The sequence below is a fragment of the Bufo bufo genome, chromosome 4, assembly GCF_905171765.1.
Source record: "Bufo bufo chromosome 4, aBufBuf1.1, whole genome shotgun sequence".
Taxonomy (NCBI): Eukaryota; Metazoa; Chordata; class Amphibia; order Anura; family Bufonidae; genus Bufo; species Bufo bufo.
The window spans coordinates 600,216,613-600,237,441 of record NC_053392.1 but is presented as its reverse complement, the minus strand read 5'-3'; the positions used below and the strand labels follow the sequence as shown (position 1 = coordinate 600,237,441).

The following is a 20,829-nucleotide window of genomic DNA, read 5'->3' as shown; positions in this document are numbered from 1 at the left end:
ATATCAGACTCTCACCTACAGTGGAATCCTTTAAAAGAAACCTGAAAACCCACCTCTTCAGACAAGCCTACAACCAGTGAACCTGCTGCCTCCATAACGCCATGACCAACTTCACCCGCACCTACTGTGTCCTTCTCCCATACCATGTAGATTGTAAGCCCCACGGGCAGGGCCCTCTCTCCTTCTGTACCAGTCTGTAACTCATCTTATTTATGATTAGTACAATTGTCTGTATTATGTATGTTTACATCTTCTCATATGTACAGAGCTATGGAATGAATGGCGCTTTAATAATAAATAATAATGATATAGCGTGGACCGTTTGCCTTGTATTTGTCTGGATTTTTAAACCAAATGAAAAGTTTGCTTGTTTTTTGGAGCCAAACATCATTTTGTTTTCTTCCTATGGTTACTTACACATAATCTGCAACAGCTCCATATCTTCTTACTGTCATGTTGACGCAAATTTACGTCACATGTAGTTAAGGGGTTAGAGATGCTCAATACAAGTGCATAACGAAATAAAAATTATGACAAGTGCATAACAATGGTAAAAAAAAATAATTACAGAATATAAGCATATGATGTTGTGAACGAGGTGACATGATCCATTCAATCTTCAAGAAAGCAAATGTAAGAAGCCAACTGAAACCTGTTTAAAAATAAAGGGGAAAAAAAGTGAATATATAAACCAGAAAGAAAGACCAAAAAAATTTACTAGGCAAATAATTATTATCTTTTTTTTTTTTTATTACCTTTCATACAATATCCATTCTTTTGCATTTTCCCTAAGGCTCGATGTTCTCAGGAAACATCACCACCAGGTATCTTTCTGGTAACGCGCGTCAACCCCTATTGTTGTCTGCCTCTGATATGACCAGACCATGCACCTGCAAAAAAAATTTGCCTCAAAAATGAATGTCTTGCTCTTATCCATGTCACATTTCTATCAAAATGTTCATTTAAATAGTTCAAATATTTCTATATTTTAAAATCACACTTCCATAAAATATAGCCTTTCTCTAACAGTGCATTAGTCCCTCTCTGCACAGTAGAATACAATGGACCACAGAGGAGTCCTGTATAATGCATCCATAAGCTAACTTAATAGACTACACAGATATACAGTCATGTTACCTTCTGGCATTCAGTTAGGAACAACATTATATGACATCTGTTGGTAACTGAATAGGAATAAATCTTATCTTTATTCCAGCATCTTTGTGTTTAAGTGTTTGTGTAATACAGTTAACTTTATTAACAAAAGAAAGAGGAGACAGAACCACATGCAAGCAGCTTTTACACAGACACGATAAGAAGATGTCGGAGGTGGTAATACTGTCGAAGTTCAACTCCTCCATTCACTACTTTTACCTGGATACGCAGGGTCATATGACCTGTGTGGTGAGCACATTAGTAACTGTATGGACTAGGTATGGCTTTAGTCCATAAGTCATTGATGTAGACTGTTATATAGGCTAAAACACTATTTACATTTTCAAGATATAGTTATAATAGTGGAACTCTAGCATTATTTCTAATACATGAGTATTACACTCACCGGTAATTCGGTTTCCTGGAAGTCTCCATGACAGCACAAACTGAGATTGCCTTCCTCTGATAGGACAGGAAAAAGCACACAGAGGTTAAAAACCCCACCCCCACCCCTCATCGCCAGTGTATTATAACAGGACTAGGACAAGGGGTAGAACGTAAAACTAGCCAAATAGTCTATTGACAAAGAAAAAAACAAGGGCGGGACAAAGCTGTGCTGTCATGGAGACTTCCAGGAAACCGGATTACCGGTGAGTGTAATACTCATTTCCCCAGTCGTCTCCATGACAGCTCAAACTGAGAACTAACAAAGTAACTTAGGGAGGGACTACAGCACCTAGGACTTTACATCCAAAGGCCAAGTCCTCGTCAGCAAACACATCCACCCTATAATGCTTGGTGAAGGTGTGGGCCCTCTTCCAGGTAGCTGCCCTGCAGATCTGTTCTAACGAAGCAGAGGCTCTTTCAGCCCAAGAAGTGGAGACCGATCTAACTGAGTGGGCTCTAAGGGATGGAGGAGCCTCTCTACCGGAGGCTTTATAGGCCTCGGAAATGGTGCATCTAATCCAGCGGGATATAGAGCTCTTCGCTGCCTTCCTCCCTTTGTTTGGACCTGAAAACTGGATAAATAAATTATTGTCGATACGCCACTCCTCCGTGGCGTGTAAATAATGAAGAACTGAACGCCTAACGTCTAAATTGTGGAATCTAGATTCCTGCTCGTCTTTAGGGTGAGGAAAAAAAGACGGGATAACTATGTCTTGCGGCCTATGAAAAGAGGAGACCACCTTGGGGAGAAAACAGGGGTCTAATTTGAAAATGAGCTTGTCGTCTAGCACCTTGAGGAAGGGTACCTGTATGGACAGGGCCTGGAGCTCGCAAACCCTCCTTGCGGAGGATATGGCCACTAGGAAGATGGTTTTCAAAGTGAGCCACTTAATAGATAGGGAGAGCAGAGGCTCAAACGGAACATCTGACAGTCTTAAAAGGACGGTGTTGAGGTTCCATGGTGCGACCATATTCCTGACTCAGGGTTTTAGTCAATCTGCCGCTTTCAGGAATCTTGCTACCCAGGGGACCTCATAAAGGCTGGTATTATAGAGGGCCCCCAAGGCAGACACCTGAACTCGCAATTTGTTAGGAGCAAGACCCAAATCCAGCCCATCCTGGAGGAATTCCAGGATAAGCGGGATATTAGGGGTGGACTGGTTGAACCTGACTCCGCCCCAGGAGGCGAACTTCCTCCAAACCTTGAGGTACGCTTTGGAGGTGTTGGACTTCCTACTGAGTAAGAGGGTCTTGACTACTCTTTCAGAGAGCCCTAGCCCTAGCAAGAGGGATTGCTCAGAATCCAAGCGGACAGCTTGAGGAGGTTGGTATTGGGGTGCGGTATGGGACCCTGGGTTAGAAGACCCTCCTCCGGCCGGAAACGAATGGGATCTTCCGGGCTGATGGACCTGAGGAGCCCGAACCAGCTTCTCCTGGGCCAGAATGGGACCACCAGAATCCGTCTGCACCCTTCGGACTGAAACTTTTGGAGCACTCTTGGGATTACTGGTATCGGGGGAAAGGCGTAGACTAGGCCAGTCATCCAGCTCTGGGTAAAAGCGTCTATTGCCACACATGGGTCTCTTCGATTGAGGGAGAAGAAATTCTGAACCTTGTGATTCTTTGCGGATGCGAACAGGTCTAGGACGGGATTCCCCCCAACGGTCCCGAATCTGTTGGAAAGCGGTCTGGGACAAAGACCACTCGCCTGGATCCAGACTTTGCCGACTGAGGTAATCCGCCTGGAGATTCAGGGATCCCTTTAGATGTACTGCCGCAAGGGATTGTAGATTCTTTTCTGCCCAGAGGAAGATTCGGTCTGAGAGCCTCTGGAGATGACCGTGTCTTGTTCCTCCTTGGTGCTGGATAAATGCCACCGCAGTGGAATTGTCCGAATAGACCAGGACGTGGCGATTTTTGGCCTGTATTTAGATGGACCTGAGACCTTCCCACACCGCACAGAGTTCTCTGTAGTTGGAGGACATCCTTCTCTGGTCCTCTGACCAAATCCCTTAAAAAGTCTCCGAAGCCGTGAGGGCTCCCCAGCCCCGAGAGCTGGCGTCCGTCGTGAGGGAAAACACACTTTCCTGCCTCCATGGAACTCCCGATTCCAGGTTCTTGGTCTTGAGTCACCAGCCCAGTGAAGCCTTTACCTCCCGGGACACCGACAACCCCTGGTCCAGGGATGATCGATACCCGTTCCATTGTTTTAGAACCAGCTTCTGTAAGGTTCTCGTATGGAATTGGGCCCAGGCTACCGCGGGGATGCAGGAGGTGAGATGGCCCAGCATTTCCATGCCCTGTCTTATTGAGCAACGGGACTGCTTGGTGAAGTGGAGGACCCTTGACCTCAGCTTCTGTACCTTTGGCGGAGGGAGGAAAGATTTTTGAAGAGCTGAGTCCAAGAGGATACCCAGGAATACCTTCCGATGGTCTGGCAACATGTCGGACTTTTCCCGGTTGATCAACCAGCCCAAGTTCTGGAGGCGCGAGAGAACCACTTGGATGTGTCTGCGAAGGAGATCTGAGGTTTCTGCTACTATTAGCAGGTCGTCTAGGTAAGGGACGATTATTATCCCCTCCTTGCTTAGGGAGGCTACGACCTCTGCCATCACCTTGGTGAATATGCGGGGTGCCGATGATATGCCGAACGGGAGGCACTTGAACTGATAGTGGTAAGCTGTCCCGCCTTGCTCCACCGCGAACCTCAGAAATCTTCTGGAACGGACCTGTATTGGGATATGGAAGTATGCGTCGGAGAGGTCTATTGTAGCCATCATAGACCCTCCTTTGATGAGCTTCACCGCTGACTTGACTGTCTCCATCCTGAACTTGTGGTAGGTGATGTGTTTTCAGGGGTTTTAAATTTATGATGGTCCGAAAATTGCCATTCGATTTCCGGATCAGGAATAAAGGGGAATAGTGACCCCTCCCCAAATCTCTGGCAGGAACCTTTTCTACTGCCCCTAGGCGTAATAAGTTTCTTACGCCCTCGGATAAGGGGGACTCGAGGCCCCTGTTGAGCTTGGTCAGGACGAACCTCTGCGGAGGAAGGGAATCCAGTTCTATAGTGTAGCCATGTTCTACGATGCCTAATATATACGGATCCGTGATGGTTTGTTCCCAAACCCCCAGAAAGGAGCTGAGCCTTCCCCTGACCGGGATGATGTCATTGTTTTGATGAAGAGGGATCTCCCCTGTTGGGATTAAGGAAAAAACCTTTTCCTCTCCCGCCTCTCGTAAATCCGCGACCCTCGCGGCTCCTCCTATCGGCGCTGGAATCCTGCTGGGGCCTCCGAAAAAACTGTCTCCTGGACTTGTCCTCTGGAAAGCCCTTCTTACGGTCCGTGGCGTTCTCAAGGATTTTGTCCAGGTCGGAGCCGAACACGTACTGACCGTGAAAGGGTAGAGATATCAGCCTGTTTTTCGATACGGTGTCGCCCGACCAGGCTTTAGGCCATAGTACCCGTCTGGTGGTGTTGGACAGAACCGCCGTGCGGGCAGAAAGCCTAACCGATTCTGCAGCGGCATGGAAGAAAGTAGCCTTCTTCAGAAGAGGAATACTATCCAGGATCTCCTCCCGAGGGGCCCTATTCGCTATATGGTGCTCTAGCTGTTCAAGCCACACTGCGAGTGTACGAGCCACACATGTCGCTGCTACCCCCGGTTTTAGGAGAGCTGCTGTAGCTTCCCAGGTTCTCTTGAGCAGACTCTCGGCTTTCCTATATAGAGGGTCCTTGAGCTGCGCTGCGTCCTCAAACGGAAGGACCATTCGTTTTGCTACTTTAGCGACGGGAGCATCCACCCTGGGAATGGCCTCCCAGTCGGCACAGTCCGCTTCGTCGAAGGGGTATCGCTTTTTGAGGCCCCGTGGGATAAAGGAACCCTTCTCTGGCTTCTCCCATTCTGCCCGTATCATCTTCTGGATATTGTCCGGGACCGGGAACACAGATTTGTGCCTCTCCCCTAAAATCTCCTCCTGGACTGACTTGGATCTCTTAGGGACCTCCATCTTAATAGTGGCCCTTATGGTTCAGATCAATTCTTCTATATCCTCTGGGTTAAAGAGGAATCTCCTATACTCACTACTTTCCTCCAATTCCTGAGATCTAGCCGAAGTCTCCGCATCTGACAAGACGGAGGCGGCCGAGTCCAGATCACTCCCGGAGTAGTCCAGGCCTCTGGAAGAGGGTGGTCTGCGGCCCTGACCGGGCTGGGGTATAGGGGAGGCAGGGGGGTCCCTAGCAGCCAATGCTGATTGGACCTTCGTTCTGACCAGAGTCTTGATCTCCTCTATGAAGCTAGAGGACTCTGCCTTCACCACGGTAGAGGTGCAGTCCTTACATAGTAACTTGGACCCTGAGGAAGCAAGGCGCTTAGAACAGACGCCGCACTTCCTGGGTCTGGATTTAACAGAGGAGGAAGACTCCTTTTCTCCCTGCAACACCAAGGGAGGAAGAGGTCAACCACTGCAGGGAAAAAACAGCAATAAGAAAGGGTGCCAGCAGGCTACTCACACCGCCCAGAGTGGTAGGAGGCTCAGGAACCGAGCCAGTGGTGGTAGGGGCGCTCATCTTCGCAGCTCCCGTCCACCTGCGTTGCTGTCAGCAGGTAGGGTGACCGTGGAGACCTCAGATCGGCAGACTCTGCTTTCCTTTTTCGAATTTGGCGCCGGCCGCGGCCTCCATGACGTCACGACGCTGGCCACGCCTCCCGGCGTCTGACGTCATCACCCGGCGACTGGAGGGAAGCGCGTCACAGCGTCTCTCCAGCCGCCCTACCTCACTGCTTTAAGCCCGCCTGGGCCGCCGCAGAGGGAACTTCGCCGGGATCACCATGAGTGAGGGTGACCCGGGCATAGACCGCGCGTGGAGGAGGGAGAGCCGGACCCCGGAACCGATCTCCGGTGTAACAGGTGACATCCGGCCATAGCAGGGTGAGAAGAAAAAGGGAAAAAAAAAAATAGAAAGCTAGGAAACCCAGAAGGTCTCCCAGCACCTCTCTGGCATTCCTTCCTTGACAGGACAGGAAAAAACACTAGCGATGAGGGGTGGGGGTGGGGTTTTTAACCTCTCTGTGTGCTTTTTCCTGTCCTATCAGAGGAAGGCAATCTCAGTTTGTGCTGTCATGGAGACGACTGGGGAAATATAAATTACAAAATGTAATGATTTCATAAAAGTCTATTTTTATATATTAAGATTTTTTCTATAGGCAATGCGCCGCACAGACCTGTCACTTACCAGTAGGAGGAGCTCCCGGCCGGACACAGACATCGCAGCTCGCAGGTAAGTATAATGCTTCTATTTATTGCTAAGTAACCATGGCAACGATTTTAATTTAGGGGGGGGGGGGGGGGAAAGGCAGCACTGGTCATATTTAATACTGGGAATCCGCACTGGCCACCGATGAATATAGAGGGAGGGGGGCCGCACTGGTTACAATTAATACTGGGGAGGGAGGGGGGGCCGCACTGGCCATCGATAAGTTAAATACAGGAGGGGGGGTCTGCCCCCTGCTGCCAGGCAGCAGGGGGCAGTCATGTACACAGTTCTCAGTATATTCTAACTTGAAGCGTCCCCATCACCATGGGAACGCTTCTGTGTTTAGAATATACTGTCGGATCTGAGTTTTCTGAAGTGAAAAATCAGATCTGAAATAAACAGTTATGCAAACGGATCCGTTCTGAACGGATACAAGCATTTGCATTATAGGAGCGGATCTGTCTGTACAGACACCAGACGGATCCGCTCCTAACGCAGGTGTGAAAGTACCCTAAGGGCTCTTTCACACTTGCGTTCTTTTCTTCCGGCATAGAGTTCCGTCGTCAGGGCTCTATGCCGAAAGAATCCTGATCAGTTTTATCCTAATGCATTCTGAATGGAGAGAAATCCGTTCAGGATGCATCAGGATGTCTTCAGTTCCGGAACGGAACGTTTTTTGGCCGGAGAAAATACCGCAGCATGCTGCGCTTTTTGCTCCGGCCAAAAATCCTGAAGACTTGCCGCAAGGCCGGATCCGGCATTAAGCTAAACGTCGTTTCTGTGCATTGCCGGACCCGATGTTTAGCTTTTTCTGAATGGTTACCATGGCTGCCGGGACGCTAAAGTCCTGGCAGCCATGGTAAAGTGTAGCGGGGAGCGGGGGAGCAGTGTACTTACCGTCCGTGCGGCTCCCCGGGCGCTCCAGAGTGACGTCAGGGCGCCCCAAGCGTATGGATCACGTAATCACATGGACACGTCATCCATGCGCATGGGGCGCTCTGACGTCATTCTGGAGCGCCCCGGGAGCCGCATGGACTGTAAGTATACCGCTCCCCACTACTACTATGGCAACCAGAACTTTAATAGCGTCCTGGGTGCCATAGTAACACTGAACGCATTTTGAAGACGGATCCGTCTTCAAATGCTTTCAGTACACTTGCGTTTTTCCGGATCCGGCGTGTAATTCCGGCAAGTGGAGTGCACGCCGGATCCGGACAACACAAGTGTGAAAGAGCCCTTAGCCATACACCCACCAAGCGAAAACCTCACCTGCTACTACCCCCCACCCCCCTTGCAGAGCATTCCAGCAACCCCCCCACCCCCCTTGCAAAGCATTCCAGCAACCCCCCCACCCCCCTTGCAAAGCATTCCAGCAACCCCCCCACCCCCCTTGCAAAGCATTCCAGCAACCCCCCCCACCCCCCTTGCAGAGCATTCCAGCAACCCCCCCACCCCCCTTGCAGAGCATTCCAGCAACCCCCCCACCCCCCTTGCAGAGCATTCCAGCAACCCCCCCCCCCCCCTTGCAGAGCATTCCAGCACCCCCCCCCCCCCCCTTGCAGAGCATTCCAGCAACCCCCCCACCCCCCTTGCAGAGCATTCCAGCAACCCCCCCCCCCCCCTTGCAGAGCATTCCAGCAACCCCCCACCCTCCTTGCAGAGCATTCCAGCAACCCCCCACCACCCTTGCAGAGCATTCCAGCAACCCCCCACCACCCTTGCAGAGCATTCCAGCAACCCCCCACCACCCTTGCAGAGCATTCCAGCAGCCCCCCACCCCCCTTGCAGAGCATTCCAGCAGCCCCCCACCCCCCTTGCAGAGCATTCCAGCAGCCCCCCACCCCCCTTGCAGAGCATTCCAGCAACCCCCCACCACCCTTGCAGAGCATTCCAGCAACCCCCCACCCCCCTTGCAGAGCATTCCAGCAGCCCCCCACCCCCCTTGCAGAGCATTCCAGCAGCCCCCCACCACCCTTGCAGAGCATTCCAGCAACCGCCCACGCAGAGCATTCCAGCAGCCCCCCACGCAGAGCATTCCAGCAGCCCCCCACCCCCCTTGCAGAGCATTCCAGCAACCCCCCCACCCCCCTTGCAGAGCATTCCAGCAACCCCCCCACCCCCCTTGCAGAGCATTCCAGCAACCCCCCCACCCCCCTTGCAGAGCATTCCAGCAACCCCCCACCCTCCTTGCAGAGCATTCCAGCAAACCCCCACCACCCTTGCAGAGCATTCCAGCAAACCCCCACCACCCTTGCAGAGCATTCCAGCAACCCCCCACCACCCTTGCAGAGCATTCCAGCAACCCCCACCACCCTTGCAGAGCATTACAGCAACCCCCCACTAAGCCTCTGGGGGAAATCAACTGTACTTCTTGCAGACTCCAGACTAACTCTATAGGCCCCCTGCAGAGTATTACTTAGCCATACACCCACCAAGCGAAAACCTCACCTGCTTCTGCCCTTGTCCTCACCAGATCAAACCACTCAAAAGCCCGGGAAATCAACTGTGCTTCTTGCAGACTCCAGACTGGCTCCGCCTACTCGAGTCTGGTCACATGGGCATGACGTCATCAGAGGTCCTTTAGCTGGCTAGGAAATAGCATCTACCGTCGGGGTTTGTCAGCACGTCCCACATTTGGTCATGTGACCATGAAGGAGCATGTGACCAATGACATCACAGACCTCCTTCTAACAACTCCACTCTAGCATCTACCACAGTCTGAAGCCTGACTCCTCCCACACATGATCACATGGTCATGACATCATCACAGGTCATTTACCTCTTCCGGCAACACAGCCTGGAGCCTGACTCCTCACACACATAATCACCTGGTGACGTAATCGGACTCTGAGTCTGAGGTAAGTGTCCTGTGTGCTGGGCTGCGGGGCGTCCTCTCCGTGTTCTGTGCGGTCTCCTGTGCGGGTCAGGATTAGGGACAGGTTTACAGTCAGGGAGGTTTTGTGGAGAACATTAGTTTTTAGAACAACTTGGGGGCGGGGCTCCATCCTCTCAGAAGCCCATACATTCTAGGTGGGTACATGTTGTGTCCAGCAGGGCAGGTAGGTGTGTAGTCACCGCCAGTGTCTGTCAGGATTACTGGGGCAGAGGGGGCATTAACCCCTTCACCGCCAGCTCTCTCGGCCAGGCACAGTCAGCCTCCGCCAGCACTCAGCCCACTAGGCACTAGGCTAGCCCAGGGACTGACTAAGGGACAGGAGCAGCACCTGGGTCTATCTGAGTGTAATCTATATGTACAGGTGTATACATAGTCATCCTCCTGTGTATTATAGTATAGACTATGCTGGTATAACCTGGGTCTATCTGAGTGTAATCTATATGTACAGGTGTATACATAGTCATCTTCCTGTGTATTATAGTATATACTATGCTGGTATAACCTGGGTCTATCTGAGTGTAATCTATATGTACAGGTGTATACATAGTCATCCTCCTGTGTATTATAGTATATACTATGCTGGTATAACCTGGGTCTATCTGAGTGTAATCTATATGTACAGGTATATACATAGTCATCCTCCTGTGTATTATAGTATATACTATGCTGGTATAACCTGGGTCTATCTGAGTGTAATCTATATGTACAGGTATATACATAGTCATCCTCCTGTCTATTATAGTATATACTGTGCTGGTATAACCTGGGTCTATCTGAGTGTAATCTATATGTACAGCGCAGGTATATACATAGTCATCTTCCTGTGTATTATAGTATATACTATGCTGGTATAACCTGGGTATATCTGAGTGTAATCTATATGTACAGGTGTATACATAGTCATCCTCCTGTGTATTATAGTATAGACTATGCTGGTATAACCTGGGTATATCTGAGTGTAATCTATATGTACAGGTATATACATAGTCATCCTCCTGTGTATTATAGTATAGACTATGCTGGTATAACCTGGGTATATCTTAGTGTAATCTATATGTACAGGTATATACATAGTCATCCTCCTGTGTATTATAGTATATACTATGCTGGTATAACCTGGGTCTATCTGAGTGTAATCTGTATGTACAGGTATATACATAGTCATCCTCCTGTGTATTATAGTATAGACTATGCTGGTATAACCTGGGTCTATCTGAGTGTAATCTATATGTACAGGTATATACATAGTCATCCTCCTGTGTATTATAGTATAGACTATGCTGGTATAACCTGGGTCTATCTGAGTGTAATCTATATGTACAGGTGTATACATAGTCATCCTCCTGTGTATTATAGTATAGACTATGCTGGTATAACCTGGGTCTATCTGAGTGTAATCTATATGTACAGGTGTATACATAGTCATCCTCCTGTGTATTATAGTATATACTATGCTGGTATAACCTGGGTCTATCTGAGTGTAATCTGTATGTACAGGTATATACATAGTCATCCTCCTGTGTATTATAGTATATACTGTGCTGGTATAACCTGGGTCTATCTGAGTGTAATCTATATGTACAGGTATATACATAGTCATCCTCCTGTGTATTATAGTATATACTATGCTGGTATAACCTGGGTCTATCTGAGTGTAATCTATATGTACAGGTGTATACATAGTCATCTTCCTGTGTATTATAGTATATACTGTGCTGGTATAACCTGGGTCTATCTGAGTGTCATCTGTATATACATAGTCATCCTCCTGTGTATTATAGTATATACTATGCTGGTATAACCTGGGTCTATCTGAGTGTAATCTATATGTACAGGTGTATACATAGTCATCCTCCTGTATATTATAGTATAGACTATGCTGGTATAACCTGGGTCTATCTGAGTGTAATCTATATGTACAGGTATATACATAGTCATCTTCCTGTGTATTATAGTATATACTGTGCTGGTATAACCTGGGTCTATCTGAGTGTAATCTATATGTACAGGTGTATACATAGTCATCCTCCTGTGTATTATAGTATATACTATGCTGGTATAACCTGGGTATATCTGAGTGTAATCTATATGTACAGGTATATACATAGTCATCTTCCTGTATATTATAGTATAGACTATGCTGGTATAACCTGGGTGTATCTGAGTGTAATCTATATGTACAGGTATATACATAGTCATCTTCCTGTGTATTATAGTATAGACTATGCTGGTATAACCTGGGTCTATCTGAGTGTAATCTATATGTACAGCGCAGGTATATACATAGTCATCTTCCTGTGTATTATAGTATATACTATGCTGGTATAACCTGGGTATATCTGAGTGTCATCTATATGTACAGGTGTATACATAGTCATCCTCCTGTGTATTATAGTATAGACTATGCTGGTATAACCTGGGTATATCTGAGTGTAATCTATATGTACAGGTATATACATAGTCATCCTCCTGTGTATTATAGTATAGACTATGCTGGTATAACCTGGGTATATCTTAGTGTAATCTATATGTACAGGTATATACATAGTCATCCTCCTGTGTATTATAGTATATACTGTGCTGGTATAACCTGGGTCTATCTGAGTGTAATCTATATGTACAGGTATATACATAGTCATCCTCCTGTCTATTATAGTATATACTGTGCTGGTATAACCTGGGTCTATCTGAGTGTAATCTATATGTACAGCGCAGGTATATACATAGTCATCTTCCTGTGTATTATAGTATATACTATGCTGGTATAACCTGGGTATATCTGAGTGTCATCTATATGTACAGGTGTATACATAGTCATCCTCCTGTGTATTATAGTATAGACTATGCTGGTATAACCTGGGTATATCTGAGTGTAATCTATATGTACAGGTATATACATAGTCATCCTCCTGTGTATTATAGTATAGACTATGCTGGTATAACCTGGGTATATCTTAGTGTAATCTATATGTACAGGTATATACATAGTCATCCTCCTGTGTATTATAGTATATACTATGCTGGTATAACCTGGGTCTATCTGAGTGTAATCTGTATGTACAGGTATATACATAGTCATCCTCCTGTGTATTATAGTATAGACTATGCTGGTATAACCTGGGTCTATCTGAGTGTAATCTGTATGTACAGGTATATACATAGTCATCCTCCTGTGTATTATAGTATAGACTATGCTGGTATAACCTGGGTCTATCTGAGTGTAATCTATATGTACAGGTGTATACATAGTCATCCTCCTGTGTATTATAGTATAGACTATGCTGGTATAACCTGGGTCTATCTGAGTGTAATCTATATGTACAGGTGTATACATAGTCATCCTCCTGTGTATTATAGTATATACTATGCTGGTATAACCTGGGTCTATCTGAGTGTAATCTGTATGTACAGGTATATACATAGTCATCCTCCTGTGTATTATAGTATATACTGTGCTGGTATAACCTGGGTCTATCTGAGTGTAATCTATATGTACAGGTATATACATAGTCATCCTCCTGTGTATTATAGTATATACTATGCTGGTATAACCTGGGTCTATCTGAGTGTAATCTATATGTACAGGTGTATACATAGTCATCTTCCTGTGTATTATAGTATATACTGTGCTGGTATAACCTGGGTCTATCTGAGTGTCATCTGTATATACATAGTCATCCTCCTGTGTATTATAGTATATACTATGCTGGTATAACCTGGGTCTATCTGAGTGTAATCTATATGTACAGGTGTATACATAGTCATCCTCCTGTATATTATAGTATAGACTATGCTGGTATAACCTGGGTCTATCTGAGTGTAATCTATATGTACAGGTATATACATAGTCATCTTCCTGTGTATTATAGTATATACTGTGCTGGTATAACCTGGGTCTATCTGAGTGTAATCTATATGTACAGGTGTATACATAGTCATCCTCCTGTGTATTATAGTATATACTATGCTGGTATAACCTGGGTATATCTGAGTGTAATCTATATGTACAGGTATATACATAGTCATCTTCCTGTATATTATAGTATAGACTATGCTGGTATAACCTGGGTGTATCTGAGTGTAATCTATATGTACAGGTATATACATAGTCATCTTCCTGTGTATTATAGTATAGACTATGCTGGTATAACCTGGGTCTATCTGAGTGTAATCTATATGTACAGGTGTATACATAGTCATCTTCCTGTGTATTATAGTATATACTATGCTGGTATAACCTGGGTCTATCTGAGTATAATCTATATGTACAGCGCAGGTATATACATAGTCATCTTCCTGTGTATTATAGTATAGACTATGCTGGTATAACCTGGGTATCCCCGGTATATAATTATATATGTACAGCTGGTATAAGTTATACACCTTCTTGTATACAGTGATACGAACCATGCTGGTATAACCTAGGCATCTCCTGTATATAATTTATATATGTACAGCGCAGGTATATGCAATTTTTTTCAAAAATGCTTTATTTTGTAAAACTGAAACAAACAACCCAAAAAAGTATATTTGGTATTGTCGCGTCCATAACAACCCGCTCTATAAAAATACCACATGATCTAACCTGTCAGATGAACCTTGTAAAAAATAAAAAATAAAAACGGTGCAAAAACAGCTATTTTTATAGCATCACCACAACGGCATACAAGGAGATTGACCTCCGACCTCTGTAGGGGCAGGAGCAGAGAGGTTTAAATCCCCCCCCCCCCCCTCCCACCACCAACACCAATACCAATGTTTCCTGTCCCTACAGAGGACGGGGCAGAGAAAGGTCTCCTGGACTTTTGGACCTTGGAACATGGTGTCCCCCTGTCCTCCCACGGTCCTGTACTAATGCTGGACAGGGGGTGGATCGGGAGGGCTCACTCCGGTAGATCTGGAGCCTGTTCCCGGTGCGCCGTCTCCCGCCTTGCCTCTGGTAGGTTAAGCCAGGTTTTGCGCACCCGGCGTCTCGCACGCATATTGATGACGTCACTGCGGCGTGCAGAGTTCTGGCTTACTTAAAGGGGGCTCAGACAGAGACCCAGATGGTTCATCCTACACCATTTCAGGACCAGAGCCGCGTTCTCCTAAGGAGTTGGATGCTGCATTGTAGGGATCGACCGATATTGATTTTTTAGGGCCGATACCGATACCGATAATTTGTGAACTTTCAGGCCGATAGCCGATAATTTATACCGATATTCTGGGAATTTTCATTTTTGAGAAAAAAAAAATTCCTACACAAATCTGCTGAAATTTAATGTTTATTGTTAATGTGTATTTATTTTTGTTTTTTTAAATCTTTTTCATTTATACTTAATATTTTTGTGTTTTTTTTTTTTGTTTTTTTTACTAACTTTTAGCCCCCTTAGGGACTAGAACCCTTGTCCTATTCCCCCTGATAGATCTCTATCAGGGTGAATAGGAGCTCACACTGTCCCTGCTGCTCTGTGCATAGTGCACACAGCAGCATGGAGCTTATCATGGCAGCCAGGGCTTCAATAGCGTCCTGGCTGCCATGGTAACCGATCGGAGCCCCAGGCTTACACTGCTGGGGCTCCGATCGGAGGAGCAGGGGAGAGGGGATCCTGTGGCCACTGCCACCAATGAGTAATACTGGGTGGGGGGGGGGGGGGGGGCGCACTGCGCCACCAATGTTTTTACTATTGGGATGGGGGTGGGGGGCGCACTGCGCCACCAATGATTAATACTGGGGGGCTTGGGGGGGGGGCGCACTGCGCCACCAATGATTAATACTGGGGTGCTTGGGGGGGGGGGGCGCACTGCGCCACCAATGAAGATAAGTCTCTCAATCATTCACATACAGGAGGCAGGAGCTGGCTGCAGAATCACATAGCCGGCTCCCGACCTCTATGAGCGGTACCTGCGATCCGCGGCACCTGAGGAGTTTACTACCGCAGATCACAGCTACAGTTCATAGAGGTCGGGAGCCGGCTATGTGATTCTGCAGCCAGCTCCCGCCTCCTGTATATGAATAAATGAAAGGCTTATCTTCATTGGTGGAGCGCTGGCCACAGCCCCTCCCCTCCTCTTATGTTCTCTCCTCTCATTGGCGGCAGCAGCAGCACAGGGGGAGGAGACACTGCTTCCTTCTCCCCTGTGCTGCGGAGGGAACACAGAGAGCGCTGAGAGCAGCGCGTTCTGTGTTCCCCATACGTTATCGGAATATCGGCAAAATAGATGCCGATACTGATAACGTTCAAAATCCTCAATATCGGCCGATAATATCGGCCAAACCGATAATCGGTCGATCCCTACTGCATTGCCACTATCAGTAAGTTCCTGGTGGAAAGTTTACTCATTGACTTTCATTATGTGTGTTGGTCAGGGAGTCTGCTTGATCCCCCTCTCCTTTAACCACGTTTATTATAGAATGGGGTAGGTCCTAATTTATACTAAGTGCCGCCTGATTAATTTTACTTTTAGATCTCCAAGGAGGCACAAAAGAAAGTTAAGAAGTCATTCAGATGCATTTCTTGTAACATACGGCTTCAGGATACCGTATATACTCGAGTATAAGACGAGTTTTTTGGCACATATTTTTGTGCTCAAAAAGCCCCCTCGTCTAGGTCTGTCTTAGCTCCGGTAATAGCAGGCAGTGCGGGGGGCGGCGCTCACTCACTGACGTCACGCGCCTGCGCCGCCTAGTGGGAGCAGGCGCGTGACGTCAGTAAGTGAGCGCCGCCCCCCGCACTGCCTGCTATTACCGGAGCTAAGACAAAGTACCGGTAAGATATCCAAATAATCTGAGTAAAGAGCTCAGCAATGAGCGATGGTTAAAGTAGTTACTGATTACTGTAGTTTATAAATATACTGCTGTGAGCGTCGGGGAGGGGGATCTGTGGATGGCTCCCTGTATTTAATGCAGAGTGTGTGTGTATATAATGCACACACTCTGCATTAAATACAGGGAGTCAGAGTCAGACTCCCATCAATCTGAGTCACCCTCTTGCAGATGTGTGTGCATTATATACACATACACTCTGCATTATAGCTGCATTTCCCACCCTAGTCTTATACTCAAGTCAATAATTTTTCCCATTTTTTGGGGGTAAAATTAGGGGCCTCGGCTTATACTCGAGTGTATACGGTAATTACCCCAAAAAATTGTGCAAAGATTGCCTTACTACTATCGTTCGTGAGGAAATTCCCTCACTTAGGGAAGAATTTCATAAGATGATACAGGAAGAAGTAAAATCCTCCTTGTCTCAACTATCTACTACTCCTGGGGATCCTCCTCCTTCTAAACGGATTCTGAGGACCTGATGGATGATGTTTCCTCTTTTAATGCTGAGGAGAACGAGGCGGGAGCTTCTGAAGCAGAATCCTCTGGGAGTAATAGAAGATTTTATTTTTTTATGGACGATATGGCAGATCTGTTGAAAGCAGTCAGATGTACTATGGGAGAAGAAGTGCAGAAATCTCACTCCGTTCAAGATGAGATGTTTGGGGGTCTTCGTGTCAAAAAAACTTGTGTGCTTTCTATTAACGAATATATAAAAGATATGGTTTTAGAGGAGTGGTCGGACCCTGAAAGACGTTTGGGGGTATCTAACTCCTTCAAAAATCGTCTATTATTTGATCCAGTGGAATCCAAGATCTTCAATGAGATTCCTAAAATAGACATACAGGTGACAAAAGTGAATAATAAACATCATTACCCTTCGAGGATGCCTCCCAGCTAAGAGATTCTATGGACAGGAAGGCCGACAGTCTGTTGGTCATGGCCGAAGTCATGGGAAGCAGCAATGTTCAACCTTAAGTCCAACATCGCAGCAACGTCTTTGGCCAGGTCTATGTTCCTTTGGCTAAACGAGCTGGAAGATCATATCAGGGATAAAACGTCAAGAGAGGAAATTTTTTAATTCTATACCCCTTCTAAAATCAGCCATAGCTTTTCTTGCAGATGCTTCAGCCAAATCAGTGAGGTTCCCTGCCAGATACGCAGGTCTCTCCAATGTGGCCTGCAGAGCACTCTGGATGAAGTGTTGGTCTGGTGACAAAACATCAAAAATGAAGCTCTGCTCCATTTCTTTTTCAGGAGAATTCGCCTTTGGTCCAGTGCTGGACAAGATCTTAGAGAAGGCCTCAGACAAGAAAAAGGGTTTTCCCGAAGACAGAGTCTATAAGTGTAGGTACCCCTTTCGTTCCTCCACAGGTCAAGACAGGTCGTATAGGGGAAAAGGAAAGTCGGGGCGTTGGAGCTACCCCAAGGGTGGTATAGGAAGGGGTTTCCTCCCCTCCTCTCATACGAAACCTGGCGAGAAACAATGATGCCAGAGTGGGGGGGGGGGGGGGGGGGAGATAAATTTCCTTACGTCCTGGGAATCAAACAATCTCCCAGAATCCCTGGACCAACGAAATTGTAGGATCGGGTTACAAGATCAAATTCTCTTCAAAATCCCCAAACAGATGCATATCAACCCGGTACCAGGAAAAGATCTGGCAGGGAGTACAGGATTTTTTAAAGGTGAATGTCATAGTCCAAGTTCCTTCTCCAGAGTAGGGAAAGGGTTACTACTCAAATCTCTCTCTGGTAAAGATGAGGGAGGGCTCTTTCCGTACATTAATAAACCTAAAGTCTCTAAACAGATTTATCAAAAATTCAGTATGGAGTCCCTAGCGTCCACAATACCATTGATGGGGAAGGACGCCTTGATGTGTACGGTGGACTTGAAGGACGCTTGTTACCACATCCAAATCCATGTCAGATCCCAAAAATTCCTGCGGTTTGCTATCAAAGACATCAGAGGTCTGGTTCATCATTTTCAGTTCATAGCCCTTCCATTTGGAATTGCCTCCGCTCCAAGGATTTTCACTGAGTTGATAGTGGAAATGGTGGCATTCTTGAGGAAGAAGGGGTTGACGATAATCCCCTACTTGGACGATTTTCTGCTGATCGGCGACAACCCTCAACAAACCGAAAACGACTTAAACACCTTACGATCAGTTCTGAGCAGATTGAGGTGGATAGTAAATATAAACAAATCCAACTTTAATCCTTCCAAAAAAACAAAATTTCTGGGGATGATCCTAGACTCCCATGTTCAATCCACATATCTTCCCCAGGACAAGATGGTTTCTTTATAGCAAAAAATCTTGTTTTTTTCAGAGGAAGAAGACGTGCTCCATAAGAGAAGCCATGAGTCTTTTGGGCCTACTAACTTCTTGCATACCATCGGTACCCTGGAGTCACAGTCATTTCCGACCCTACAAGTTTTGATCCTCAGGTTCTGGAACAGACAGCAGATCTCATTAGATCGCAGAATTTTTATACCCCCGTTGATAAAAAAAAGTCCCTAAACTGGTGGAGGGAATCAACTAATCTTTCCAGGGGTGTACTGAGGAAAAAGACTCCTTACATACAGATTGTGACAGACGCAAGTCAGTCGGGCTGGGAGCGGAAGTGGGGAACCTCTTGTACCAGGGATCCTGGTCCCAATCAGTCAGGTCTCAGTCGTCCAACTTCCGAGAACTGAGGGCAGTCTGGGAAACCCTAAAGGAGAAGGTGAGTTAATTTTTTTTTTTTTTTTTAACCCTCAATTGACCACCTACTAAGCATTCTGTATTAAAGAATGCTATTATTTTCCCTTATAACCATGTTATAAGGGAAAATAATAACATCTACACAACACCGAACCCAAACCTGAACTTCTGTGAACGCATTGCACCCGCGCGATAAAAACTGAACAGCGGAACGCAATCGCAGTCAAAACTGACTGCAATTGGGTACCTACTTGCACGGGTTTGCCGCAACGCATCCGGACCTTATCCGGACACGCTCGTGTGAACTCAGCCTAAGAGTCTTCTCAGACAACACGACGGCCATTGCTTACCTCTCGCATCAGGGAGGGACAAGATCAGACGCTCTTCTGTCACTATCATCCAAGATCTTCAATTGGGCAGAGCACAATGTAAGCTCCATTTCAGCAATCCATCTCAGAGGAGCTTTAAACCTAGAAACGGCCTTCCTCAGTCGCAAAAAAATTGGATCAGACAGAATGGTCCCTGAACTTAGAAGTTTTTCAGATGATAGTAGACAAATGGGGAGTGCCCGAAGTGGATCTCTTCGCCTCCAAAGCAAATACAAAGATGGGAAAATTCTGTTCCCTAAACCCCAGGGACAATCCCTGGGCGTTAGATGCTTTCTCTCTAAGATGGAATTGTAGTCTATGCTACGCTTTTCCCCCTCTCCGATTAATCCAATGAGTGATTCAAAAAATATGTCAAGACAGAACAACAATAATTCTGATTAACCCCTTTTTGGCCAAAGAGAAGCTGGTTTTCCTCCGTCAGAAAGCTCTCCATCTCGGAACTTGGACTCTCCCTCTTAGGAGGGATCTTCTGCATCAGGGATCAGCTCTGTATCCAATCCTCAGTTCCTGAAACTAACGGCCTAGATCCTGAGATCCACATTCTGAAGTTCCAGAGTCTTTCGGACAAAGTGATAGATACACTTAGAGCCTCCAGGAAAAAAGTAACCTTGGCAATCTACCTGAAAATATGGAAAAAATTATTTTCCTGGTCAGGTGAAACATCCCCGAATTTAGAGAAAACAAACATTAAAAAAATACTGGATTTCTTACAGCAAGGGCTTGATCTAGGACTAAGACAATCCACGCTTAACGTCCAGGTGTCTGCACTTGACTGTTTCTTTGATCAGGATATCGCAAACCATCGTTGGATTAAAAGGTTCAGGACTCCAGACTTCGGCCGACTGTAAGAACTCGAGTCCCTTCCTGGGATCTAAATGTCCTATAAAGTTGTTATCACTAAAAACAGCTTTTCTAATAGCGATCACATCTGCCCGTAGATTAGGTGAGATACAGGCAATTTCCATCAGAGAACCGTACCTACGTGTTATGGACGATAGAATAATCCTCAAGTTAGATCCGTGCTTCCTTCATAAGGTAGTATCCGATTTTCATCGTAGTCAAGAAATCATCCTGCCTTCTTTCTGTGAAAATGCCTCTAATAATAAAGAACTCGTTTTTCATTCCCTGGTTGTCAGACCTTCTGTCCTGAATTACATTGAATCTACCAAGG

General features: G+C 46.4%; 1 long non-coding RNA gene across 1 annotated transcript; it reads right to left on the bottom strand.

Annotated features, from left to right (window-relative positions):
- Window positions 1-459: 459 nt before the first annotated feature.
- LOC120999562 lies at window positions 460-9,466 on the bottom strand. Its single transcript, XR_005778548.1, has 3 exons — window positions 9,312-9,466; window positions 756-890; window positions 460-652 (listed from the first exon to the last, which is right to left on the bottom strand). It is a non-coding gene; the product is annotated as an uncharacterized LOC120999562 (long non-coding RNA).
- Between the last annotated feature and the right edge of the window lie 11,363 nt (window positions 9,467-20,829).